Here is a 27,761-nt window from a genome sequence, read left to right as displayed (position 1 = left end):
TCCATCATTATATATATATATATATATATATATATATACATATATATATATATATATACATATAGACACACATATTTATATATTATATTACACATTATATATAATATATTTACATACTTTTCCAATTACAAATAAAAATAATTTATAACATTCATTTTAAAAAATTTGAATTCTAATCTTTCTTACTTCCCTCCTTGAGAAGACAATTTGATATAGATTATACACGTATAGTCTTGCAAAACTTTTGTCCATATTAGTCATGTTTTTTGAAAGAAAACACAAGCCAAAAAAAAGAAAGAAAAAGAAAGTAAAAAAATAAAAGTTTCATCTGCATTCAGTCTCCATCAGTTCTTTCTCTGGAGGTAGATCACATTTTTCATCACAAGTCCTTTGAAATTGTTTTGGGTCATTGTATTTTTCAGAATATAGGTCATATATATAGAATAGAGAATAGGTCATTCATAGTTGATCAACATATAGTGTTGCTGTTACTGTGTACAATGTTCTTCTGGTTCCACTTATTTTACTTTGCATCAGTTTGTAAATGTCTTGCTAGGTTTTTCTGACAGCATCCTGTTCATCCTTTCTTATAGCACTATAGTATTCCATCACAATCACATACCATAATTTGTTCAGCCATTACCCAATTCTTGGGCATTCCATCAATTTCTAATTCTTTTCCACCACAAAAAGAGCTGCTATAAATATTTTTGTACACATGGATCCTTTTCCTCTTTAAAAAAAATCTCTCTGGGAAACGGCTCTAGTAATGGCATTGCTGGGTCACCGTTTTATAGCTCTTTGGGTATAGTTCAAAATTGTTCTCCAGAATGGCTGTTAGTTTACAGATACACAAACAATGCATTAGAGTCTCAATTTTTCCTCATGCCCTCCAATATTTCTCATTTTCCTTTTCTGTCATATTAGCCAATCTAATACGTATGAAGTGGTATGTCACAGTTCTTTTAATTAGCATTTCTTTAATCAATAGTGATTTAGATAATTTTTTCATATGACCACAAATAGATTTGATTTCGTTGTCCTAAAATTGCCTTTTTATAAATCCTTTGACCTTTTATCAAATCCCTCCATCATTTTCAAATGAACTGTTGATTACCCACAGTTCTCCCATCTTGAACTTGGGGTATTGATTTTTCAGACCCAAGCATCTGACTTTATATTTATCACAATTTAGTTTCATCCTACTTGATTTGGTCCAAAGTTCGACGCTATCAAGATCTCTTTGAATTCTGACTATATCTTGTTAACATACCCTTGCCGGCTCCATGTCATAGGCAATGTTGATAAGCATGACATTTATGAATTTATCCAGGTCACTGATAAACCTGTTAAATAGAACTATTAAATCTGTGTAGGACCTAGCACAGATATTTGGGATACTTTACTGGAGACTCATTTCCAAGGGGCTATTGAACCACTAATGACTACTGTCTAGCCCACCTCTCTCTATCTTTTCCATAATAATAGCAGGAAAGACATCAAATGTTTTGCTAAAATCTTGGGAAACTCTATCTCTAACATCTCCTTGATCTACCAGTTTAGTAACTCTGTCAAAAAAGGAAACGACAGTAATCTGGGTTAATCATCCGTAAAATGAAGTGGTTAGACTAGATGATTCCAGGGTCCCTTCCAGCTCAAAATCCTTTAAACTGGGACCAAGGTGCAAACTCTGAAGCAATGCCAAGTCCCCCATGTGCACCCTGAAAGTGAGAGAAAGGGGTGCTGATTGAGGTCAGGATATCTTTCTTCCCTCGAAGTCTCTCCAGCTTTACCCAAGTGATGGTTTGGGCTCTTGGAGCCAGAGATGCCATCAGAGAGAAGTGAAGTGAGGGAGAGAAAGTAGAGAAAGAGCACTGAGTGGGGCGGCTAGGGGGGACAGTGAATAGAATACCAGCCCTGGAATCAGGAGGACCTGAGTTCAAATCCAGTCTCAGACACTTAACACTTACTAGCTGTGTGACCTTGGGCAAGCCACTTAACCCCAATTGCCCTGCCTTCCCCCCTCCAAAAAGAAAAAGAAAAAGAGCACTAGACATGGAAAACAACCAATCAGCAAACATTTATTAAGATCATATTATATGTGAGGCATTGAGCATGCAAATGTAAGAATGAAGCAGTCCTTGGAATAATAAGAATGAAGAAGTCCAAGGAGCCTGCATTCCATTGAGGAGACAAAACATACACATGCACTTATGTGTACTTAAGATAATAAGAACATAAGGTGTATTTAAGATAATTTTTGGCAACTGGGGGAGGGTAGGTGGGGATTAGGAGAAGCCTTGTGCAGGAGGTGATATTTTTGAAGGAACTAGATATTCTAAGAGAAGTGGGTAGAGAGGATATTCAAGTCATGAAGGACAGCTTCTCCTTTGAAAGTGGAGATGGGAGACAGAGTGCCATGGATAAGGCATAGCAAGAAGGCCAGTTTGGCTAACCCATAGCTTGCATGAAGGGAAATAGCATAATCTGGAAAGATAGGAGAGGCTTAAATGCATATCACACATCCACCATTATAGCCAAGTGCCCTTGGACAAATCACTTAACCCCTCTGGGTCATCCTTGGCTCACCTATGAAATTGGAGATGCTATGACGGAGCATGCCCATGTCCTAGGCTTGTTGTGGGTCCTAAATGGAATAATGAACATAGAATGCTTGGATAATCTTACCTGGCACCATGGCAGGCCAGGCACTGCTCAGTGAGGCTCCCGGGGAACGACAAAGCAGGCCAATCCCCATCCCCTTTGGCCAGTCTGACTTCGCTGCTGTCTCCATTGCCTGGATGAAGGGAAAGAGACCAACTTTCTTTTGAGATTGCACAAAGAAAGAAGATGGAATGGGGGTGGTCCTCCTCCTGATCCTCAGAGATCAGAGAGTAGTCCTGAGTATATTTCAAGGTTTAAAGGTATCACAAATAATGATGAAGATGATGCCTTTCATTTTCATAGTACTTTAAAGTCTACATTTGTTGCTCAGTCCTTTTTAATCGTGTCCAACTCTCCATGACCCCATTTGGGGTTTTCTTGGCTAAGATACTGGAAAAGTTTGCCATTTCCTTCTCCAGTTCATTTTACAGATGAGGAAACTGAGGCAAACAGGGTTAAGTGACTTGCCCAGGATCACACAGCTGGTAAGTGTCCAAGGCTAGACAAAGCAAGACTCAGGTCCTCCTGACTACAGGCACAGCTGTCCTTAAGGTCTACCTAGTGCTTTACAAACATTACCTCATCAATCCTGGGAGGTAGATGCTATTATTTCCCATCTCACAGAGAAGGCAACAGACAGTTAGAGTTAAGTCACTTTCCCAAGGTCACACAGTTAGTAAGTGACTGAGGCTAGATTTGAGTTCCTATCTCCCAGGCTCCAGGCGTGGTTCTCTATCCTTTGCATCACCTAGCTGTCCTTGATAACTACTCATTGCCTGAGAAAGCATGAGCTTTCTCCATTATAACGTTAATGAAGTTTTTAAAAAAAACTATCTGATGCAAATCACTGCTCTTCTAACCAGAACCAATCTTGTTAGGGTGCAGCATGCACACATCCATGCAATCCTTTTCAGAGCTGCAGGGACATTGGAGAGGTATTTCCTGTTGTTTTCTATTGTGGCTTCCTGGCTGATGGATAGGGTTCTCACTCAGTGGTAGAAGTGTTTTGATCATGTCAGAAGGACCAGGCCAGGTAGCTCTGGGAGTTGGAATACAGTGCTGATGAGCCCTGAGTAGGTCAGCATCCCAGAGGGGAAGCTGCTTTGAATGGTCTATCATTTGCTCTGGTGGAGGGAATGCCTCACCACCACATCAGTGAGTGAAAGACCCAGTGAAATATTGGGAAATGGCTCACACCATGGCATCACACTCACCTTGTTCATCACAAAGGGTGGGGAAGGGAGGGTTTAGACAGCACAGTGTGAATCCATCCCTACTTCAGGGCACAATTCAAAGCTCATCCCTTTTTGTTATGACATCTTTTTAAAACAAAATGCAGAACACTTTCCTTAATGTTTTTCCTTTTCAATAATAGTTGATATTTCAATAATGGCTTCCATTCACATACAGATGAGGAAATGGAGAGCAGTCAGTCTTTCCCAAGGTTTCCCAGCTAGGAAGTGATAGAATCAGGACCCAAACTCACATCTTCTTATTCCAGGACTTGTGTTTTCCCCTCTACCACCACACTGGCTGCCTTTGTCTACAAGGTGGGGCATATGTGATTCTTGTCCGTGGTGGGGGGATGCTTGGGAGGTTTGGTAAAGGCCGATGTTATTTCTAGGCAGCTCAAGATTCTAGCACTGTGGAAGAAACCATCATAACAGCAACACCTATTGTCCTAGTGGGTGGGTAGGGTAGAGATATTGAAATTAACAAGTTGTGGGGGGTATTTCAGGGTCTCAGGAAGAGGAGAGACTTTGAAACCATTCTATGCCAAGATCAGTTGTAGAAGCCAGGGATATTTATACTGGCAGGAAATGATAGCAGTCTTCGTGTCTTTGACTGTCATGTATAAGGGGGATTAGACTTGGACCCAGAAGACAGAATTGGGACATTTGCAGAAGGATTTACTGGAAGGCAGATTTCAGTCGAATCTAAAGGAAAGTTGTTGGCTGAGAGTTAAAGCTTAGTCTGTGCCCATGGAAGAGAGTACAGCTAACCACCCTCATAGGGGATGAACCCATGACCTCCTTGTGTTCTGACCACTGAGCCCACCACCCACAGCCTAGTCCTGTACAGACCTGGAGTCCATTGTCTGTTAACATTCCATGCAATATTGCATCATCCTTGCATCATGCAGAGCTGGGTCTGCAGTAGCCAGTGGGAGAGGTATTTTTAATGTCAATAACTTGCATTGTTTCCAGGCTGTGATACCAAGGAACTATTTTAATAGCCAAGAAGGCAGCCCTCAGACCTGGGGAAACTGATCCTCCAAGCCATGGCATTAACACATTAAGCTCCAGACACTAAACTGCACTAGAAGCCCAAGGAGCCAGGAGAGAGCAAAAGAGAACTAGAATGGGTCCCCTGTTGGCAGCCCTCACCACCCTCTGGAGGGTTCAGTCTCCTCATGTGGAAAATGGGCATAATAAAACTGCTGAGCTAGTTTCAGCCTAGAGGCTGCCCATTTCTCTCACCTCAACCATGTGACACTTTTGACTTTTGGGCAGAGAGTGAAGAGGAGAGGAGGAAGAGGTGGAGGGAGAGAAGGAGGAAGAGGAGAGAAGAGAGGAGAGATAGAGAAGAGAGGAGAGGAGGAGTAAGTAAGAGGAGAGAAGAGAGAGGAGGCAAAGCAAGGCAAGAAGAGAGAAGAGGTCCTTGGGAGCACAGATTTGGAGCTGAATGGGCCCCCCAATCCCTTATTTTCACAGAGGAAGAATCTGAGGCCCTGAGAGGTAAAGGTACCTGCCCAAATGGGATCTGAGCCTAGGTCTTCCTGACTCCCAGTGCGCCGTTATGCTCTCCACCATGAAGGAAGGGGAGAAGAAACCATCCCACTTACCTCAAGGAGCCTGTGTTTGACTGTGGCATATACGTATCTGTCATTATTACTGGGGGACACAGAACAAAGAAGGATGGCAGTAAAATAGAGAGAAACACAGAAACACAGGATGGAGACAGAGAAAATACTGAGGGCTGTGGGCTTTGGGAAAGGCTTCCCAGAGGAGACAGATGCTGAGCTGATCCTTGAAGGAAGAGAAGATTTATATATAGCACTAAGACTTTGGGGATAGACTGTGTATGTGTGTACATGCACATACATGTATATAGGTACACACAACATACATGTGCACACATTTTCATCTATATAGTTATGTGCGCACATATATACATATACACGTATATACACACACATGCACAAACAAACATAAGCTTTCTCTGTTACTGTCAGCTTTGAGATTGCCCATTCTTCACCCCTTGGCCTTTGGATATGTGTGTATGTGTGTATACACACACACACATAAACATGTATTGTATATGCTGTCAATCTATTTGATTATAAGGTTCTTGAAGGCAGGGACTGTTTCTACTTTTCCTTTGTACTGTTATCACTTAGCATGGTACTCAGTATATAATAAGAAAATAAAGAATGCTTGTTGATTCATTGATCCTAGGGGGTAGAAATGAGGAGGAAATGCTTTCTAGGTGCAGGGGACAACTTGTGGGGGTACACTGAGGCAGAAGAGAGAGTCCAAGGAATCCCCAGCTTGTAACTCAGTTAATCTGGAACATTGGGCTTGTGAGGGGTAGGGGTATGAAGTCAGACAAAAGGGGAGTAGTTAGGTGGTAGAAGGCCTTGAATGCAAGTGAAGCCACTTTATCCTATAGAAAATGGAGGAAGGGGTCACTGAAGTTTTTTTTTGTTTTTTGTTTTTTTTTTTTTGCCTTTTGGAGGGCAATTTTGGGGTTACGTAACTTGCCCAAGGTTACATGGCTAGTATTTTTGTGTGGGTGTTAAGTGTCTCAGGCTGGAACCGAACTCGGGTCCTCCCGACTCCAAGGCCAGCGCTTTACTCACTGCGCCACCTAGCCGCCCCGGTCACTGAAGTTTTGAGCAAGAAGTGACACAAAACTCAGGTATGCTTCAAGAGACCCAAAAGATTTTCCAGAAGATTCTGAGACAGAGCGATTTACTCCAAGTCACCCAGCAAGTCTGGGGGCCTAGGCCCATGCACTTCCCAGTGTACCACAGATGCTGTTCACTGTTTAATGGACTGGCCCATGAGTGATGAGAAGCAAGCCAATGGTTTGCATGTTAGAAGCACAGGCCATTGGCAATGTTCCTTCTATAAGCTATAGTTGTAAACTCTGGTCTGCCAATCCATATTAGCCCCTCGGGATCCCTCCTGTCTCTTCCCTGGGCCCACCCCAGTTTCCAGCTGGATGGAGCCTTGAGAGGCAGTTTCAGAATACTGAGCCTTGGGTGGATACCAAAGCAAGATTGTCAAAGCCTCTGGGAGACCCAATCCAAGCCCTGGCTTTGGGAAGCAGAAGAACACCAGAGTGTGAAAGTGAAATCATGTTACTAATAGCAGGACAGAGTTGAGACCAGAGGCTTGAGTCTAGCATGCAGAGGACAAAGCAAGCTGCCCAAGGTTGAGGAATTCCTACAGAAGGCACAAAGTAGGTGGATTTCATAAGTGATTTGTAAAAGATAGACACAGAACGCTGAATTCTAGAGCTGGAGGAGACCTGAGAATATGGACGGTCCGAGGGAAGGCAAGGAAAGCAACAAGCATTTTTAAAGTTCTCACTGTGTTAGACGCTGTGCTAAGTGTTGGGGATATGACTGTTCTTTGTTCTTAGAGAGGACCAAAATGACATCACTATGTGGGAGTCAAGCTACAGGGTGTCTGACTGGGGCTGATTGGGCTCTACCACAAACTGGCCACAAACAGTCCATATGAACATGGTCCATATGTTGGGAATATAAATACAAGCAAAACGAAAACTATCCCAGTCCTCAAAGAGCTTACATTCAAATAGGAGAATATGAGACAAAATAAGGAGCTGAAAGGAGGGGTGAGGGTGGGGAAAAGAAGGCACAAGATATCCATGCAAGGGCAGAGAGATGAAGTCTAGAAAGTCACAAGTGCATCTGGGAGGAGAATGACCCTCCTCCCCAAAATGGAGAACCCCAAGAGAAACTCATCAATGGGAAAAGAGAGCTTCCATGGCAAGAGGGTATTGCAGCATGAGGAGGCTCCAGGGTAGTAAAGGTGTTTCCAAGGCAAGAGATGGACACTGAGGCATGGTGTTGAAGTCCAGAGCCGGAAGAGGTCTCAGGATATAGTGTCAGAGCTGAAATGGTCTTTAGAACACAGAATGTGAGAGCTGGAAGGGAACTTAGAATGCAGGAGGTGAGAACTGAAAGGGACCTTAGAACACAGAATATCAGAATTGGGAGAGAACTTAGAACCCAGAATACCAGAGCTGAGAACACAGAGTGCTAGACCACAGAATGAAAGAACTTGAAGAAACAAACCTAAGAGGTTATCTCATCTCCTTTCATGGGTGAGTAAGTGGAGACTTAGAGACAAGAAGGTCATTCAGTGACTGATGGCAGAACCAGGACTAGAACCCTGCCCTTCTAGGTAAGTGCTCCCTTTCCATTACACAAAGCAATCGGCGCCACTCTTTGTTCAGGAAGGTGAGGGTCCTGATCAAGCAAATCTGGCTGCTGGCTTTTGCCTTGGTCACCAGCTTGGCAATTCAGTGGTGTGTAGGAGACTGAGCACGACAAAGGCAAATGTTGTTAGAGAATCTATTCCTTCCCTCCCTCCCCAGCCCCCAAGTGTGTTAAAAACAAGCTGTCCTTCCCCAAGGGACTCTGGTCTATGTCAGTACATTGACAGATACCAGGATAATGATGGAGTACTAACACCAGCCAGTGGCTGGCCTTTCTTCCAGCCAGCCCTTGGACTCCCTTACTTCCCTCCCTCGGACAGTACTTAAGCAATCTCATGGTCATAATTTTCGTTTGCCAGATCCTGAAACTAACAAAGAGACTATTGAAGTAAAATCCTTCTCTCTCTCTCTCTCTCTCTCTCTCTCTCTCTCTCTCTCTCTCTCTCTCTCTCTCTCTCTCTCTCTCTCTCTCTCTCACACACACACACACACACACACACACACACACACACACACTTTCCCCTAAAAGAACAAATAACAACTCCATCCAAGGCACCAAAGCAACAAGCATTTATTAAGAACTTACAATGTAGGAGCCACTGTGCTTGTATCCAAGGGAATGAATTGTAGCTTCAGGGTAATTTTGAATCCATCAAACCCAAAGCTCTAGCAGACATCCCATGGTCAAAAATCAAAAGGTATGGAGACTTGGTCATTTTTTAGTTCCTAAACTTACCCATGCCTTAGACTCAAGCAGCTCTAAGAAGGAGAGACAAGCCCAGCAATAAGGGTGTTACTGTATTTCAGGTATCACACTATGGGGATAGATTTCACCATTTATCATGTCTCCTACTTGTAGCTTGAGGGCTTATAGATTTCCAGAATATGGGAGCTGGATGGCATCTTAGGGATAATCTAGTTCAATTACCTACCACTTTGCAGATGAGAGAACTGAGATTCAGAAATCGTACATCTGAGGCCACAGAATGAATCAGTAATCTTGAAATTTGCCAGAGCTCCTACTTCCATTTTAGAGGTTTATAGACTCGCAGAGTTGCAGATGAGGAAATTGAGACCCAGAAATTGTATATGAGGAATCAATGACAAAACTGGAACTTGGACCCGGATTTCCCAATGCCTGAGTTTGTCTGTACCATACTGTCTGGCTCTAGCTTGCTCCCTTGCTATCTGGCTTGCTGGGTGAATTGTTTCATCACACTTTGGGCTCAGTTTCCCCACCAGGAAAGTCCCCATCTCCTAAAGGGGTCAAGGTAACAAATATTGATGGCTATACAGTGCTTGGGCATCTCTACTATGTTAATGGCATATGGACACAAGATGCAGGAAATTCTTGCCTCAATCTCTTCCCTTCTTATCTGTGTATGTGGAAAGAGGCCTTTGCTGAGATCAGGATGAAGGCATGCATCTTTGGGTGACAATTTACGAGAGAAACATGGATCCCATGGGCGAGGATCCTGGTGTGTCTTGGTGCTTGCTAAAGGGAAGGCTCTGTATGACATCTTGACCGATGCCTGACTCAGTGGATGGTCCCTAAGGCCCTCCTCTCCTGATTCCTCTGGCATGGTATAGTGACAGAACCTGACTTTGCAGACATCATTTATAGAACACTTTAAGGTTTGCAAAGTGATTTATAAATGTATATGTATATATTATATAATACATATTTACATACACACATATAATCTCATTGAATTCCCATAACAAATATAGAAGGTAACTACTTAATTGTATTTTATAGATGAGTAAATGAAGACTAGGAAAGTTTATGTGACTGGTCCAGAGTCATAAATCTAGTAAGCATCTGGGGCAGAATTTGAACTCAGGCCTTCCTGATTCCAACTCCAGAGCTCTCTCTAGTATACCACATAGTTGCCTAGTTCCAATTCTCCCTCTGCCTTTATGTGACCTTGGGCAAGTTACTTAGCATCTCTGTGGACCAGTTTCTCCACCTGTAACACAAGGAAGTTGGATCAGGGAAATAATCTCTAACATTCTTTTCGGTTCTAAATCTATAGCGTTAAGACACGCCAACAATGTTTGCTGACTATAGTCCTAAATTCTCTCTTTCTGCCAGGGAGAGGCTGAGAGGCTTCAAGCACAGCTCTAGGTGGTGGTGTGCTGGTAAATATTTAACAACCGACTCTCCAAAAATGCATATGCTACACATTTTTAAGTTTAATCCACATCAATATTTTCTCTATCATTTTCTTGTCTAGACAATCAGCAAAACTAAACAAGGCTCTGATTTATAGTGTTTGCTATTTTCCAAAGTATAAATGCTCACATTGAAAATTTAATAATCCATGTATGAAGTGTGGCTAGGTGGCGCAGTGAATAAAGCATTGGCCCTGGAGTCAGGAGGACCTGAGTTCAATTCTGACCTCAGACACAACACAAAAAAACTAGCCATGTGACCTTGGGCAAATCACTTAAGCCAAGTTGCCCTACCTTTCCCCTCCAAAAAGAGAAAAAAAAATAATAATCCATGTATTAGCCAGCCCCAAGACACCATCAGCTCTAGGGCTCAGTTTCCCCTTTTTGTAAAACAAGAATGACAAGAATCCTTTCTTTCCCTGAGCTTTTGGGATGATCAAATGAGATAATGAATAGAAAAGCACTCTGTAGACAATATCACTCTGTTCACATGTGAGAATACAATTATTATATTATCTTATCCAGGCATTTCAATCAGCACCCCTAGCCAGATCAGACAACTCATCAGAGAACAATTTATACAATGAGTGGCTTGAATCTCCAGACATTCTGCTGGAAACTGTTTGGGGGATTCTCTGCTTTGAAAGTCAGAAAACAGCTGGTCCTCCCCCTTGCTCTTCAGGGAAGGGAAAGATTGTGTTCTGAATCAGAAACAGGTGCTAAGGGACTGGGATAAACATATGCATCATGTGATCAAAGGAAGTGTTTCAAAAGGCTAGGCTGCATCAACTCTAAATGGGCTTTCAATTTATTTCAATACCTATTAAATGCCCATAACGTGTTAATAAAAAGATGTGTGGTGGCTGAAAGGAGGATGTGCCATGTTGCCAATGATGACTTGGACCACCTGAAAAAACAATATCAAAGGACAGCTAGGTGGCACAGTGAATAGAGCACCGGCCCTGGAGTCAGGAAGACCTGAGTTCAAATCCAGCCTCAGACACTTAACACTTACTAGCCGTGTGACCTTGATCAAGTCACTTGCCCCCAATAGCCCTGCCCTCCCCCCTCCAAAAATAAAAGACAAAAAACAGCATCAAGCTCACACACGTACCCAGACACAGGCAATTTGGTCATGTCACCAGAATGAGAAAATAGTTGGGCAATCTTAGTGCTGTTGGTCCTCTTAAGAGTGAGTTAAAGAACCAGAGGGAGATTTCCATTGAGATGGCAGGATCCTCTATGAATAACTGATGCAAAAGTGTAGCAAGACATGCACAAGATGAGAAGGTTTGAGTCTGTACCAGTTGGGGGAAGGGGTGTACCCCCACAGATGAGATCACAATCCATTCAAGTCCTTAAGTGTCTATAAGGAAGGCACCATGCTACTCTGTAAGAAACACAGAAGGGGACAAGGCATAGTCCCCGCTCTTGAGATGTTTACTGTCTGGTATGGAGATAACATGCATTTGAATTGCTGGGTTACAAATAAAGAAATATCACGGTGCATGCGTGTGCCTGTGGCCATGTGCATATGTGTGTTGTCTTGGCAAGATTCCCCAAATAAGTCAACATATAACTTGGAGGTCAGTGATTTGAATTCCAAAGATCCCATGGAAGACAAAAGTGAAAGCTATTCTGGAAAACATTTTGAAGGGATTAAAGAATGAAAGGAGCCAAATGTTTATCAACTGCTCAAAAGGCTGACATCTTTATATTATGAAGACTGTCTTTAAGAAGAATCAGAAGGTTCTGCAAAGGAAAAGCACAGAAACATAGGACAATAGCAAGAGAAAAGACAAGAAATTCATTGTTTCCTAAGAATCCTAAAGACTAGAATTAATTAGTTGCTGTAGAAGTCTCTCTATGCACAGCCTCATCATGGACTGTATAGGGTAAAGGTCAATGGAAACATCAAAGAAAGAAAGGGCAAAGAAGCAGCTCCAGCCTGAACTATTTAAACAAGCTGCTAATTCTAGCAAATGGGATAAGGACAAAAGTGGAGACATTGATTCTGATTATGGCCACGTCCTAGAGGAGTCTGACTGATGAAAAATGACAGCCACAACTGGGAGACTGAAATTGCATCAGTGAGTAAATTTTTCATCTCCCTACTAAATGGAGAGATAAGATAGCCAAAGGCAACATTAGTTGGACATATAGGCTCATTTGAACTGCATGCGCACACACTGCAGAGAAGGATGCCTTCAAGAAAAGCAAGAAAAAAGTAATTAAGAAGAAAAGGAACTAGAAAAGAGCTTGGCATGAATTTCCTCTAAGTCAGACTATCCCACGAGTATTGGTTGATGAAAGCAGAAGGGAGACAATGAACAGATATAAAATTGAACAGAGCTGCAATATTTTTACAGCGATTTGTCCTCATTGGCAATGCTAACAGAACCACCACATTTGGACTTTCCCCACTAGTAGCAGAGAAGCAATGGCAAAGTAGGACAGGAATTAACCACACATGCAAGAAGACATCTGCGCTGGAAATGATAACTGTATTATATAGGCATTCCAGAATTATTTTTGAGATATTTCAAGAAGGAAAGAGTCCAAAACAATGGAAAAGGTCATGAACAATGTTTTTATTGGGGAAAAAGTGATTTAGAAAATATCAACCATCAATGAACCATATGTTTTGTTTTCTCAAATCTATAACCTCTCTGGGAAAGAGGCCTATGATTGTATTGGAGGTATTCTTGTTGAAAATATGGAAAAAGAAATTGGCTTTGTTAGAAAATATTCTTCAGCAGTTGTGTGTGCTTTAAAAAAAGAATATTATATCCTCTTGAGTTTAGGCTTTATTGGTTTTTAAGAAACCGTTTGATTCATGACTTTCTCAGACAGGGTATCTCACATGCATATGTTTGAATTAAACCAAACGCCATGAATAGATACATCGTGGATTACTCAAAATAATTTAAAGTGTGTTCCCAGTCCACATGGTCCTTTGGAAGAACTGGACTATGTATGGAGGGTTACTTTTATACACGCTCTAGCCTAATATGGGACAATCCTCAATTAAATGAAGAGCAAAGCTATATGAGGACAATTTTAATTTCTCCCACAGAGGCTGCCTTCTCTCTTATTATCTCTCCACAGCATAGAGAAATGGACAGATCCACATGCCAGGAATCAGGAAACCTGGGTTCCTATATTGACACTGCTACCAATTAGCTGCTTGACTTCAGAGACTGTGTCACTTCCTTTGTCAAATGGGAATAATGATTCCTCTCCTGGGCTCCTACTAGGTCTCCCTCCTAGGGCTGCTGAGAGGATCAAGTGAAGTCATTTGTGTGAAAGTAGTTTTACTAAGCTAAAAGTGATCTGATGATTCCAGTTGCCCTCTACACTTTGCCACCCTGAGATCATTTCCTTGTTGCTCAGCCTTCGTTATAGCTTAGTTCTTGTGTTTTTTATCTAGTGGTTAAGGCAGTCTACAGCAGTATCTTGTCCACAGATATATGCGGACACAAAACACACATGTGTGTACATATGTACACAGGTGTGCGGTACACACATAACATGTATGGTATGTACACATGTGTGCATATATAATTACACATGTTGTGACCCTCTCATCCCATTCCAATAGAATATAAGCTTCTTGAAAGTAATCCATCAATAAACATTTGTCAAGGACCTACTATATGCCAAGCACTGTGCTAATTGCTAGGAACTCAAAAAGAGGCAAAAGACAGTCCCTGCCCTCAAGGAGCTCACAATCTAATACAAATAGTTTCACTTTTGTCTTTATTTCCTCAACACATAGTAGGCACTTAACAAATGCTTGTTGATGGGGTATCAGAAGTATTCTATAGCCTACATGTACCATCCAAATGTCTCCCCCTTGTCCTTTGGGTTATCTGCCTCTGATTCTTCAGAGTTGGGGGTGTTAAAGGACTTGTAACCATATAGCTTCTTCAGAAGGACATTTGTGTTTAAAATGATGGCTGTTTGTGTCAGGGATCATCTTGCCATCATTAAATATGGTGCTATTCCCCCAAACACAATCTAAGTAGTAATTTAAAGCTGGAGGGTATGACGAGACAAATCTTGAAATCTGAAAGGTCCTCAGGGTATTTTCACCTACTCCATAAACAATTCTTGTATGTCGAGGCTCCAATTTGACAAAGGCTTGATGTAGTAGAAGGTCTGTGGGATGTAGTGTGAGAGAACCTGGGTTCAGATCCCAGCTCTTCCATTTAACTACCTGAGTAGTCCTGGCTAGGTTACTTCTGTAGGCCTCAGTTTCCTTTTCTGAAAAATGAAAGGGTTAGACTAGTTGTTGGCCCATGCAGGTTGTGTATTGGTCTACGTGGGTCTGTCCAGAGGTGGCTCAAAGAGAAAAAAATCACTATATAGATTGTATCTCATCTAGTCCTCACAACAACCACTGGGATATAGCTGTTATTATTATTATTATTATCTTCATTTTATAATTGAAGATACTGAGGCTGACAGAGGTTAAGTGACTTGCGCGGTATCATATAGTTAATAAGTGACTGAGGCTAGATTTGAACTCAGTTCTTCCCATCTCAAGTTATCCGCTGCTCCATTTGCCTACAAAATATTTCCTTCTGGATGTTCAGGCTGCTTGGCTTACATTTCAAACATGTCCCAGGATGAACTGACTAGCTTTCTCTATAAACCTATTTCTTTTTCTGTCTTCAATATTTCTATCTCTGGTACCACCACTAACAATCAGTCTCCCATGTTAATAACTTTGGAGTTAATTTCAACTCTTCCCTCTACATTATCTCTCAAATCTAAGCAATAACCAAGTCCTGTCAATTGTACTTTTGTGGCAGGTTTTTGTTCCATAATCACCTCCTCTCTGTTCTTATTCCAGTGATCTTCACAAAGGCTCACATTACTACTCATCTGTACTATTGCAATAGCCTTCAACACTTCTACTTTTCCTCCCCACCAGATGTGGCCAGAGCAATCTTTCTTAGGCAAGATCTATAGCGGTCATATTGTTCTGCTCAAAAATCTTTAATGGCATCCTATTGCCTCTTGAGAAAAGCTAAAACTCCTCTTCCTGTCAGTGAAAAAGCCCTCCACAAGCTGGTGCCCCTGCACTGGACCAGCCTTATCTCTATTACTCACCTGTATGCATCCTATACTCCAACCAAACCAAACATTTCTTTGTCCTCTTCCACTTTATGTCTGTGTGACCCTGGGTAAGTCCCTTTACCACTCTGAACTTCAGCTCTCTCATCTGTAAAATGAAGAGGACTCTCCTCACTTGTACAACTCACCTCCTAAGATTGTTGGGAAGCCAATGGCTTACAAGCTATTACAAGTAAATAGAAATGTGAGCAGCTGAGACATTAGGTTCATTTTTGGTATGGTTTACCAATTTTGTTCAATAAATATTTCTTAAGTCACCACTACAGGATGAAAATAGAGGGGAGATACCAAGAAGGAGAAATCACATCCTGCCCTCAAGGAGATGACAGACTAATAGAAAGGTCCGATATATTATAGAGCCATTAATTGCTTAAAGGCAGAGAAGTATGTCTTTCATGCTCCTCTGCAGTGCTTAGGGTGAAGGGTATAGGAGGAAGTCCAAAAGGAAGGATTCCATTTCGAAGAATCATTGTGTCACAGAATACATAGAAAGGGAAGGGACCTTAGAACCTTGATGTCAAAGCTGAAGGTATCTTAGAACATAGAATGTTAGAGCTGAGAGGGCCTTAGAATACAGCTGTTGAAACTTGAAGAGGTCTTAGAACACATAATGTCAGAACTGGAAAAAGTCTTAATTAAAGATCACATAGTCTAACCCCCTTAATTTTTCAGATAGAGAAACCAAGACACAGAGGAGGGAGTCAAATTGACCAATGCCATACAGCTAGGAAAAGGTGGAATTTAATAGTAGCACACAGGATTGTTGACTCTCAGGCCTTTCACCAAACCCATTGCTTCTTTGAGACACATAAACAACACAGCTGACTAACTGAACTTAACAACAAGATACTGTTCTCTTCGCAGTGCTGTGATGTGGTAGAAGCCAGAGGTCATTGAATCCACTGGGTATGATGAAGAGCGGTTTTGAATGGTGATTCTAGGAGAGGGATGCTGGAGGCTAACCTCAGCTCAGCATTGGGTGGTTGGGAGATAATTTTTTTTTTAATCCTTTAAAGGATTGTGGCCTTTACAATGAAGACTGACTCACTTCATTACACTGGAAGTCTTTCCCCCGGGGGCATTATTTTCCAAAGGATGATGCAATTTCACACTTTATAAAGAGGGTTAAAAATATAAAATGACATGTGTCTATCCTGAGCTCTTAACTGTGTCAGGCTCCACTTGGGATATCCAATGCAATTAAAGCAATTTTTTTTAGGACCCTGAAATTTTGTTTTGTTTTGTTTTAAATGCATTTAACTCTAACCCAAAATAGCTGCCAATCCCAGGTTGCAGTCCATAGCTGCTGGTTGGTGGTGGTTCCAGGAAACTGTCATTGTGGGCCAGATCAGGAAACTTTCCAGGAAATTAACTATTTCCCCTGGCTTCACAACATCTATGCCCCTCTCTGCTACTGGCTAGTTATGTGACCTTAAGCAAGTCCTCTCTGGACCTAGTTTCCAACTTAGTGAATTGAAAGGAATCCTACATCTTCATGTCTTTGCAATGACTGTCCCCCATACCTGGAATGTACCCCCTCCAGGGCCGTGCTGGAACCAGCCTAAAATGGCTCCAGAAAGCTGATTGCTAAATTTTCGGTTGGGAGCATGTACACCTTGAAAATGCTACAAATGAGGTTTGGTTTAAATAGATCGAAGGACAAGATGAGAAAATATTAACAATGTAGATAAAATTTTGTTTGAGTTTTTTGTTTTTGAGGGGGGAAGGCAAGGCAATTGGGGTTGAGTGACATGCCCAAAGTCACACAGTTGGTACGCATCAAGCATCTGAGGACAGGTTTTTTAAACTCAGGTCTTCCTGACTTCAGGGCCAGTGTTCTATTCACTGCACCACCTAGCTGCCTCCAGATGAAATTTTAAAAATGTGTTGTGGATACTTTTTTTTCTTTTGGGGAGCTGGTTGTCAAACATTTGGCAGCACAGTTCTGACTCCCTCCTCACTTCTGTCTCAGAGGCCCTCTCTTCAAGACACAACTCAAATATCACCTCCTATGTGCACTCTGTCTCAAACTACTTTCTATTTAACTACTGGAATTAATTCTCTTTATAGTCATTCTGAACAGATGTACCTATGTCTTTCTTGTCTCCTCATGGTAGAATGTAATCTCCTTGCAATGGGGATTGTTGCATTGATTGCATTTGTGCTCTCAGAGCCCAGCCTGGGGCCTGACACACAGTAGATGCTTAATAAATGCTGTTGATTGATAAGATCCCTTTCTGCTCTAAATCCTATGATCCAGTAAAGCCCTTCTCCCCTCCTTGCCCCCAGAAGTTGCCACTTCTAATCTATCAGTAATAATAGCAGCTCAACCTTTAAGTCATGCGTTAATACTTACAAGGTATCAGCTGTTATTACAGAGCACTGTCTTCACCACTCTATTATTATCCCCATTCGACAGATGAAGAAACTGAGGCCCAGAGAGATTAATCTCTCCATCCATTCAAAGCTGCCTTCCCATTGTTCTCCTATCTCCATTCTTATCTTAAAATTGTTCTTGTCTTTGCACTTACTGTCTCCCATACATAGCACAGACCCCTTTCTCACCTTTGCCTCTTAAAATCTCTAGTTTCCATAAAAGCTCAGCTCAAATGCCACCTCCTACAGGAAGCCTTTTTTGGATTACCTCCAGCTACTAGCGCTACCTCCTGCCTTATTTTTATTTTGTATCTCCTTTGTACATTCTTTTCTTGCATATACTTATTGGTACCTAGCACAACGTTGGCCACACAGTAGGGTCTTTGAAAATGTATGTTTAAGGGGCAGCTAGGTAGCGAAGTGAATAGAGTACCGGCCCTGGAGTCAGGAGGACCTGAGTTCAAATCTGACCTCAAACACTTAATATTCACTAACTGTGTGACCTTGGGCAAGTCACTTAACCCCAATTGCCCTGACTTCCCCCTCCAAAAAGACCAAAAGAGAAAAAAGAAAGAAAATGTATGTTTATTGATTCAAATGATTTGTCTAGAGTCACATAGATTATAAGCCCCAGAGGTGAATTCATACTCAGGTCAGCCAATGCCAAGGCCAGTGGGGAGACCCCTATACCTGCTGCAACCCCACTATATACCCTTCCTCCATCTCATCACTCTCAAAGAGCATCTTCACGGCTTTTGTGGCCAATTTCACTTTGGAACATGGCACACTTAGTCTATTTTTCTGGACTTAAATTGTCTGACTTGATCATTTGAAAGCTCTTTTTCAGTGACACCAAGGACACTGTGCTTGATGGTTCTCTCCAGTAAGCCAGTTTTCACTATCCTTTTCCAGGAAGGAAATATTAGATTTACCAAAGTGATAGTGCCTGGGTATTGGCAGATTCTCCAAACAATCCATTTCCATTTCACTGGAAATAAAAACATCAGCATATGGTACAAATCAGTTTGTACTTTCCTTGTTCATTTTATTTAAAATATTATGCTTTGCCTGAATGCACATTAACTAAAGATTGGGAACTGTGTAGCTAAAAGGAATGACTGATGAGTTAGAATTCACCAAACTTTTATTAAGCTTCTAATACCATGCACAAGTCACTGCCCAGAAGTAGAAAGACCTTCAAAGGTCAACTATTCCAAGCCCTATTTGAAGCAAGAGCCAATTCTAAAATATCCCAGGTGAGTGTTCATCCAGCTCTGTGATGTAGTAGAAAGATAACTAGACCTGGGGTCAGGAGATCTGGATTCAGATCCTGACTCTGATGCATTGACCTTTGTGATGTTGGGCAAGACTGTCCCTTCTCTTGGACTCTTTTTCTTCATCTCAACTCGACAAAGATATTTAAAATGCTGTCATGGGTCAGGCATTATACTAGAAATTGGAAATATAAAAGAAAATAAAACAAAACAAAAATCTCTCCCTTCCCTCAAGGGACTTTACATTCTCCTGTACTTCCCCTCTTTGTTATAAAATGAGAAGGGTTGGAATAACTGCTTTAGAATCTCTGAGGTCCTTTTCATTGATAACATTCTATGATACTCTTTTTGAACTTCTCCAGGGATAGAAAGTTCATTAACTTCCTAGGATAGGACATTGCATTACTGGAGAGCTTTGATTATTAGAAAGTTTTTCCTTAAATGTTGGGTACGGAAAAACTGGGACAGTAATGCATTGTTGGTGGAGTTGTGAATTGATTGAACCATTCTGTAGGGCAATTTGGAACTATTGCCCAAAGGGCTATAAAACTGTGCATACACTCTGACCCAGCAACACCATTGCCAGATCTATATCCCAAAGAGATCCAAAAATAAGGGGAAAGGACTTGTTTGTACAAAAATATTTATAGCAGCTATTTTGTGGTGACTAAGAATTAAAAATCAAAGGGATTCCCATCAATTGGGGAATGGCTAAACAAGCTGTGGCATATGATTGTGATGGAATATTATTTTGCTATAAGAAATGACAAGCAAGATGATTTCAGAAAAACTTGGAAAAACTTACAATGAACTGATGCATAGTGAATGAACAGAGCCAGGAAAATGTACACTGTAACAGCAATATTGTTCTATGAAGAACTGTAAATGACTTAGCTATTCTCAGCAATACAGTGATCCAAGATAATCCCAGAGTACTAATGATGAAGTATATTATCTGCCTCCAGAGAAAGAACTGATATTGTTTGAATATAGACTAAAGTTTGCTATTTTTCACTTTCTTTTTTTCTTTTATATGAGTCTTCTTGTACAAGCTGACTAATATAGAAATGTTTTACATAATTGCACATATATAAGCTTTATCTGATTGCTTGCTATCTCAGGGAGCAGAAGAAGGTGGGAGGTATAGAATTTTTTAAGAAAGTTTTTCCTTGTAGAGACTTGAAGTTTTACATAGAATCCTTTTTCTGTTTTCCTGTGCATATGGAAATGCTCATTTTATCTAGTGTTTGTTAAGTTCAAAATAATAATTTTGTAAATGTAAATGTAAAAAAATATTCAGAAAACAAAAGTTTTTTTTTTAATGTTCTTTCTCATTTCACTTTTAGTAAATGTGGAAGGAAGAAATGTGGAATTGAACCCTGGTCTCCTGATTCTTAAGGTCAATGCATTTTTGATTCCATCACCTTGCCTGGCAAGTTAAAAAAATAATGAAAGCTACAGATGAGGAGGAAAATAATCAGGACAGCTATGAAGTGGCTGGCTAAGCTTTCATTCATACTGAGTCTTTGTTAAATTCTTTAGGACAATGATTTCACTGTTTGCAACCTGAGAGCAGACAACACAAGAAAACTAGATGACTTCAGAGAACAATGCCACAATACCACATAGCCATTGTTACCTAGCCAAATGGTAGTCATTGACAATAGTCAGAGCTTTAACTAGGATGGGGCCACAGTGACTTTCTTTCAGGGTACCAAATTTGCAGGCTACTAACAGTAGAGGATAATAATAGTTGCCTTACCTTATTTCAAAGGGTAATATAATTCTAATGATTACAGTAGAATTACTCACGTAAAAATACTTTGATAAATGAAAAAAATGTCACAGCTATGTTAAGTCTTAGTTAGGAGACATAGATTTTAACCTAGCTCAGCCACTTATTTCTTGTGTAATCTTGACCAAATCACTTAACCTCTTTGTAAACTAAGGGATTGGACTAGCGGGACACAGGTGCTTAAAGTTCCTTCCTGCGGGTGCTAGATCTATAATCCTCTATTCTACAATCCCTGCTTTGGGCTAGAACAAGCTCCTCTCTTGTCATATTCTGATCTCCTCAAATCTTCACTCTCCCCCGCATCTATATCCAACTGAGGGCATTCTCCACATCGTTTGCCCTGGCACGGTTTGCAGTACTTGTCTCAAGCAAAAAGAAATTCCGCTACAGCTGGTAAAAGCTCTGAGATCAGCCCACGTAAACTGGGTGCATATTACAAAGTGCTGTCTGAAGCATCTGTCTGGGAGAGCAACGATTCAGTAAAGCCGTAACTATGCACAAGAAAAGGTAACTGAATCCGTATAGCTGCATGGCTGTGTGAACACGGGCAAATCACTTTCTGGTTCTCAGTGTCATAGCAAAAAAGCCAGAGAGGCTCACAATGGGTGGGGTCCTGAGATGTCCTCTAGTACCTTTTTCTTTTTTTCGATCAAATGCGAGGTTTTCTCCGTGGCTTCCTTGACAGGTAACCATCTAGGGTCAATTCTTCCCTTCTTAAAAGAAGGGGTGGGGGCAGCTAGGTGGCGCAGTGAGTTAAAGCACAGGCCCGGAGTTAGGAGTACCTGGGTTCGGTTCCGACCTCAGACACTTAACACAAAAAAAAACTAGCCGTGTAAACTTGGGCAAGTCACTTAACTCCAATTGCCCTCCAAAAGGCAAAAAAATAAAAATAAAAAGAAGGGGTGGACTAGTCAGTTTTGCCTTCTAACTTAGGATCCCTTTGATACTCTGCTTGACCATTTACAGTGACAGGGAGATCATCACCTTATGAGGTAGCCCATTCCATGGTGGGGCATCTCTGATTGATGGAACTCCCTGATCTCAAGCTGAAATCTCACTTCTATTGAATTCTCGTCTATTCCTTCTTTTTCTTTTTGCAAGGCAATTGAGGTTAAGTGATGTGCCCAGGGTCACACAGCTAGTAAGTGTCTGAGGTTGGATTTGAACTCAGGTCCTCCTGACTCCAGGGCCAGCGCTCTACCCACTGATTCACCTAGCTGCTCCCATCCATCTCTTCTATAAAACGAGACAGTTGCACTGGATTTCTAAAGCCATTCCCGGTTTTAATGCTATGTCAACGCTTGAGTGCCAAGATGAATGCGACAAGAAGTGAATGTTAAGTATGTTCAGAGGATGGTGAGACCCCTGTGGGAAGTGAGGGCTGGAGGCTTTGGGGGAGGTTTTACAGAGAGGATGAGACTTAACTGAGTTCTCCTTCACTCAGATGGAAACTTTAAAAGTCCTCAGTGATGGGCGGCTAGGTGGCACAGTGAGCAGAGCACCATTCAGGAGGACCTGCATTCACATCTGGCCTCAGACACTTAACATTTACTAGCCATGTCACCTTGGACAAGTCACTTAATCCCAGTTGCCCTGGCCTCCCCCCTCCAAAAAAAGCAAAAATAAAAAAGTCCTCAGTGCCAATGCTCAGATCAAGTGACTTCAGCCATTAGCAATCTGATCTTCCCTCTCCAAAAAGACCAGCAGAGAAAGTACCAGCTTTCTTCCCATGCCCTGAGAATCATCATCGTGGGTCAACTGATGAGGAGAGCACTGAATTTAGAGTCAAGTCAAAGGAATTTGAGTTCGAATCCTGGCTATTTGGCTTATGATCTAACCTGGGTAAATCATACCTCTCTCAGGGTCTCTTATGTAAATATTGGCTCCTCTAGGAAAAAAGAGGAGGGTGGACTACAAGATCGCTTCCTATTCACTGTTTGTGATGATGTTTTGTATAACTAGAGTGTCCTGAGAAGGAGTCCAGCCTAGAGGTTTAAGCTTAGGGCTACCTTTCTCCCTTTAAGGGATAATTGCCAGTAAAGTTAGTAGTTTTTTGTTCTGAAACCATCATGTCCTTAGACCAGAAATAATTAAGGGGAAGGGGAAAATAGATATAATTCTAGCCAACCACCCAGAGGAAAACAAAGTGGCCAATTTTGTGGTGCTTTTCCCTGATCCCCTCTAGGCAAGAATCACAGTCTCCCTTAGAGAGTAGTGGGCAAGATTCCAGGGATATCTATCAATACTTCCCTGAAAGCAACAGACAGACAACCTGTGTTGACACACATACTTTTTACATGGACCACACACACCTTACACAGTCTTGACTTCGATCCAGGTCTAAACCTTTTATACCCCAATCATTATTGTCCTCTCTTCCTTTCCCACTTTTTCCTTTTTCCTCATCCCCCCCTCTCTTCCATTCTTCCCTTCTTTCAGTAACTGGTAGTTATGTTGACATGTCTGTCAATGGCCCTCCTGAATCTGTGGGTGCAAGCTGGACAAACAGAAAACTCCAAGAGCTGATAAATGCAGTGAAGGCTGGGAGATCTGAAGGCATTTGGGAGGACCTGCTGCCAATAAAGTTTGGAAGGCACCAGAAGCATGTCATTCATTTCTGCCATGCTTATCCTCTGACCTAGACAAAGTCAAGAGCTGGTCCTGGAAGGAAAATTTGGCTTCCTTTAAGAAGACACAGAAATTGGATCTCTGGATCATAAATCCAGAGCTGGGAGGAATGTCAGAGGACATCCAGTCCAGTCTCCTCATTTTATAGATAAAGGAACTAAGGCCCCAAATTTACTCAAGTTATAAGAGATGGAATTCAGACCCAGACCTCCTGCCACCAAAGCTGGAGCTCTTTCCAGAGTACCACAGCGTCTCCCCATTGGTGGGCCTTTATTTGCTCTGCATGCCCTTCTAAGGGTCTCTCTGGTCCACTCCTTATCCTCTCTCTCCCTGGTGCCATTGAGGAGTTAGGTGTCCTTGTTTACAGTCAGTCTGTGCTTAGACTGGAATTCCTGGAGAGCAGCAAAGCAGTATCATGTGAGTGGCTGGGGGGATCTTGTTCCTAAGAAAAGGAGATGAGGTAACAGCCAGCCCACTTAAGTGAGAGAGACATGGCAAATGACTTATCCAAGGTCATGGCCTCACTCCCTCCTAGTTTCCCTTGTCCTTTGTTCTGAAGGGCAAGGGGGGGAGTTATCTACTGGAGTTGAGCCTTTCACGGAGGCTTGGGTCCCCAGACACTAATGCTTACCTTGTAAACTCTTGAGTATACCTCTGTTTCTGTGGTCCCTACACTTAGGTGAACTATAACTTAGCATGATTTCAGAGATGACAGGAGGTTCCTTATGCCTAAAGGATACCCATTCCACCCACTGGCATATATGGAATATTCCTTCTTCTTTTATCCTTTAAGCTTAAGGCTCTGTCTTGACCTTTCAGTTCTTTCCCATCTTCAACCACTCACACACACACTCTCCCTCTCAGCACCAGATTAAGCCATTGTCAGCCAATTACACATTAGTATAAATGAGTTTCCCATTTCCACCCCCCCTAAAAATAGGACTTAATAGAGGAAGGGGGGAGATCAATAGGACACTGACATCTGGGAAGTTTTGGTTGGGGGGAAGGTGGAAAGAAGAGTAGATTGGCACCAAGCAGGTAAAACATGAAACCCGGGTTGTACCAAGGTGTTGAAGTTAAGCATTGGTATCCCATAGTTCTTGTACAGACCATTCATCTAAGGCAACTTCCTACACCCTCCCCCCTAGACAATTTCTGAGCCCTACATCTGATGCTAGTGTCCCCTCCCAATTATCTTTTTGTATATATTTATATACTTATATATACACGTTGTTTACCTCTTAGAACGTAAACTCCTGGAGGGAAAGAGATGTCAATTTTTTGTCTTTGTGTCTCTAATGCTGAGCACATAGTAGGCCCTTAATAAACTGATTGATTGTTGACTGGTTGGTTGCTTAGTAAAAAGAGAACCAGCCTAGGAAGGGAAGGGAAGGAAACGAGCATTTACAAATATTTTCTCATTTGATCTTCACAAAAGTCCTAGGAAGTAAGCACCATTACCAGCACCGTTTTTCAAATGAAGAAATTCCACTCTGCCATCTAATCATAGGAGTCTAGAGACTGGTTGCCAGCTCCGCCACTAAGTTTCCTGAGTAATATTAAGCAAAAATAACAGCTGACATTATAGAATGTATTACAGTTTACCATGCCTTGGTAAAGCAAATAGAGCATTCGAGTTGGAATAAGGAAGTCCTGAGTTCAAATACTGCCTTAGAGACTAGCTGTGTGACCCCAAGCAAGTCACTTAAGGACTCTGTTCCTCAGTGTCCTCAGATATAAAATGATGGACTAGGACTTCAGCGGTCTCTTTAGGCTCAAAATCAATGATACTTATAATGGCCTTAACTCTAGACCTCAATTTCTCTGTCAAAAAAAATTACAAGATTGAATTAGATTGATCTAGATGACCAAATGGACCCAGGGCCAGGAATACTGAGTTCAAATCCTGCCTCAGACACTTGCTAGCTATATTACCCTGGGCAAATCTCTTACCCGCTGCCTGCCTCAGTTTCCTTGTCTGTAAAACTTGTCACAATAGCATTTACCTCTCAGGATTGTGGAGAGGATCAAATGGGATAATGCTTCTGAAGTATTTTGGAAACCTTAAAGTTTATATATGTGTGTGTATGTCTATATATATGTAACATAAGTGTTGTTACTATCTCTAATGGTCACCTCCAGTCATATAATTCTACATTCTAACATCCCTTCAAATTCTTCTCTTCTCAGTTCCAGTGTCACTTCTGGCTTTGACAGTCTGGCTTTGACAAGCCTCTTTCAGCCCTGACATTCTATGATCTCAAGCATCTTTCACCTCTAACATTCCATTTTCAAAGTCCATTTTCAGCTCTAACAACCTTGGCTCCCATAGAACTTTCACTGTCAGGGGTGGCCAGGTGGCTCAGCGAGTAAGAGCACGGGTTCCAGTGTTGGGACGACCTGGAGATCTAATCCCGGGCTCAGACACTCAGCACCACACCCAGAAATAACTGGCCGTGTAACCTTGAGCAAGTTACTTAACCCCAATTGCTTAAAAAAAAAAAAAAAAGAACTTTCAATGTCATTTTGTTCGGGGTAGAAGGTCTATGTGGAAACCAGATCCCTCCTGCTCAGTTGTCCTTTAGCTGCTGCTGTCCCTACCCAAAGCCCCTAACCCTTATTACATATACTATGATCGCTATGGAAATGAGGGACGTCAGGAATTGACAAAACCCTTAGGAAACAAATATCCTGCTTCCTCGTCAAATATTAAAGCATAAAGGAAGAGAGTATTTCACAGCCCAAAAATATAGAAACTTGGGTTGATACCTATTTTTTGGTGTTTTTCTGAATCATTAATTGCCTTGCAGAGTTGTGGCAATCTTCAGGTGCCACAGAATTAATTGTATCATTCATTATATCACATTCCTGCCATTCTCCAGGATGGCCATGGCCATGAGGACCACAGAAGTCTTCCTTCTCTCTTCCTCCTGGTTGATAGGCTCATAGTGGGTTACCAGGAGAAGTAAGAATCAGGGTTGGGGGGCAGCATCTTGCAATCGATTCTTTTCAGACCCTGTCTCCTGGTCAGATTTTCATTCCATATTTCCTTGTGCCTAGCTTGGATCCTATCCCTCACCTTATCCAGTGCAGACCACTTGGATTTGGACTCTATTCCTGTCTGTGTTCTTTCACCTGACTGTGATTTCTGGACACCAATCCCAAGTCTCTCTCTGCACAGGTTCTCTGTCTCTGTCTCTGTCTCTGTCTCTGTCTCTCTGTCTCTCTGTCTCTCTGTCTCTCTGTCTCTCTCTCTCTCTCTCTCTCTCTGTCTCTCTCTCTCTCTCTTCCCCCCTCCCCCTTTCTATCTCTGTCTCCTCTGTCTCTCTCTAATTCTTGCCCTTATACTTCAGAATACGTGTTGATGCTTCCTCAAATATCCTACCTTCCAGTTCCTCAATTTCATCAAATCCCATGACCTACACCTACACTCAGTTACATACAAGGTTGATCCCATCTTGGATCTCATCATTACCTTCAAGAATTCTACTTCATGATGGAAAACTCTGACATTCCTCTATCTGATCATAGCCTCCTATCATCCAGTCTCTCCCTATGCCTTAGTCCTCCTAAGTCCATCTTTTGTCCTCATCGTGAACTCTAGGCCCTCCATTCCTTGGTACTTTCTCATGTCATTACCCCTGCTCTGACTTCACTTGAATCCCTTCCCAATCTCAACCCTATAGTTAAAAAGTTCAGCTCCACCCTGTCCTCTGATCTTCAGTCCCTTGCTCCCTGCTTCTATCACCACCCATGCATGACTTGCCAAACCTCAACTCTGGATTACTCACACCATCTGCCTCCTCTGTTCCTACTTGTGCTGCTGAGCTAAGTTGGAAGATGTCGCACAATTGTACCGACCTGGTACACTATAAAGTCATGCTGTCTCACCTCTAGTTGGCCCTCACTTGGTCAAGGCAAAATTTCTTAACTGATTCTCAATCGCATTCCCCATAGATGTGATTTCAAACCTCCCACATGACCCATCCGCAACTCTCTTAGATAAAGATCTCACCTCATAGAGGTCTTGGGGCAGCTAGGTGGTGCAGTAAGTAAAGTGCTGGCCCTGGAGTCAGGAGGACCCGAGTTCGGTTCCGGCCTCAGACACTTAACACCCACACAAAAAAACTAGCCGTGTCACCTTGGGCAAGTTATTTAACCTCAATTGCACCCCAAAAGGCAAAAAAAAAGAAAAGAAAGAAAGAAAGAAAGAAAGAGAGAGAGAGAGAGAGAGA

General features: G+C 41.9%; 1 long non-coding RNA gene across 1 annotated transcript in view; it reads right to left on the bottom strand.

The window, feature by feature from the left end:
- Positions 1–2,683: 2,683 nt before the first annotated feature.
- The window catches only part of LOC138158006 (uncharacterized), a 292,753-nt gene continuing 267,675 nt past the window's right edge, over positions 2,684–27,761 (bottom strand). The window contains exon 4 of the long non-coding RNA XR_011167531.1: positions 2,684–2,797. This is a non-coding gene — a long non-coding RNA (uncharacterized lncRNA). The remainder of the gene's footprint in view (positions 2,798–27,761) is intronic.

This window comes from Petaurus breviceps, unplaced genomic scaffold, assembly GCF_028583685.1.
Source record: "Petaurus breviceps papuanus isolate PSGF00001 unplaced genomic scaffold, PetGlider_PUasm1.0 174, whole genome shotgun sequence".
Lineage (NCBI taxonomy): Eukaryota > Metazoa > Chordata > Mammalia > Diprotodontia > Petauridae > Petaurus > Petaurus breviceps.
Note: the sequence above shows the minus strand (reverse complement) of the source record. Positions and strands in the feature narration are given on the sequence as shown.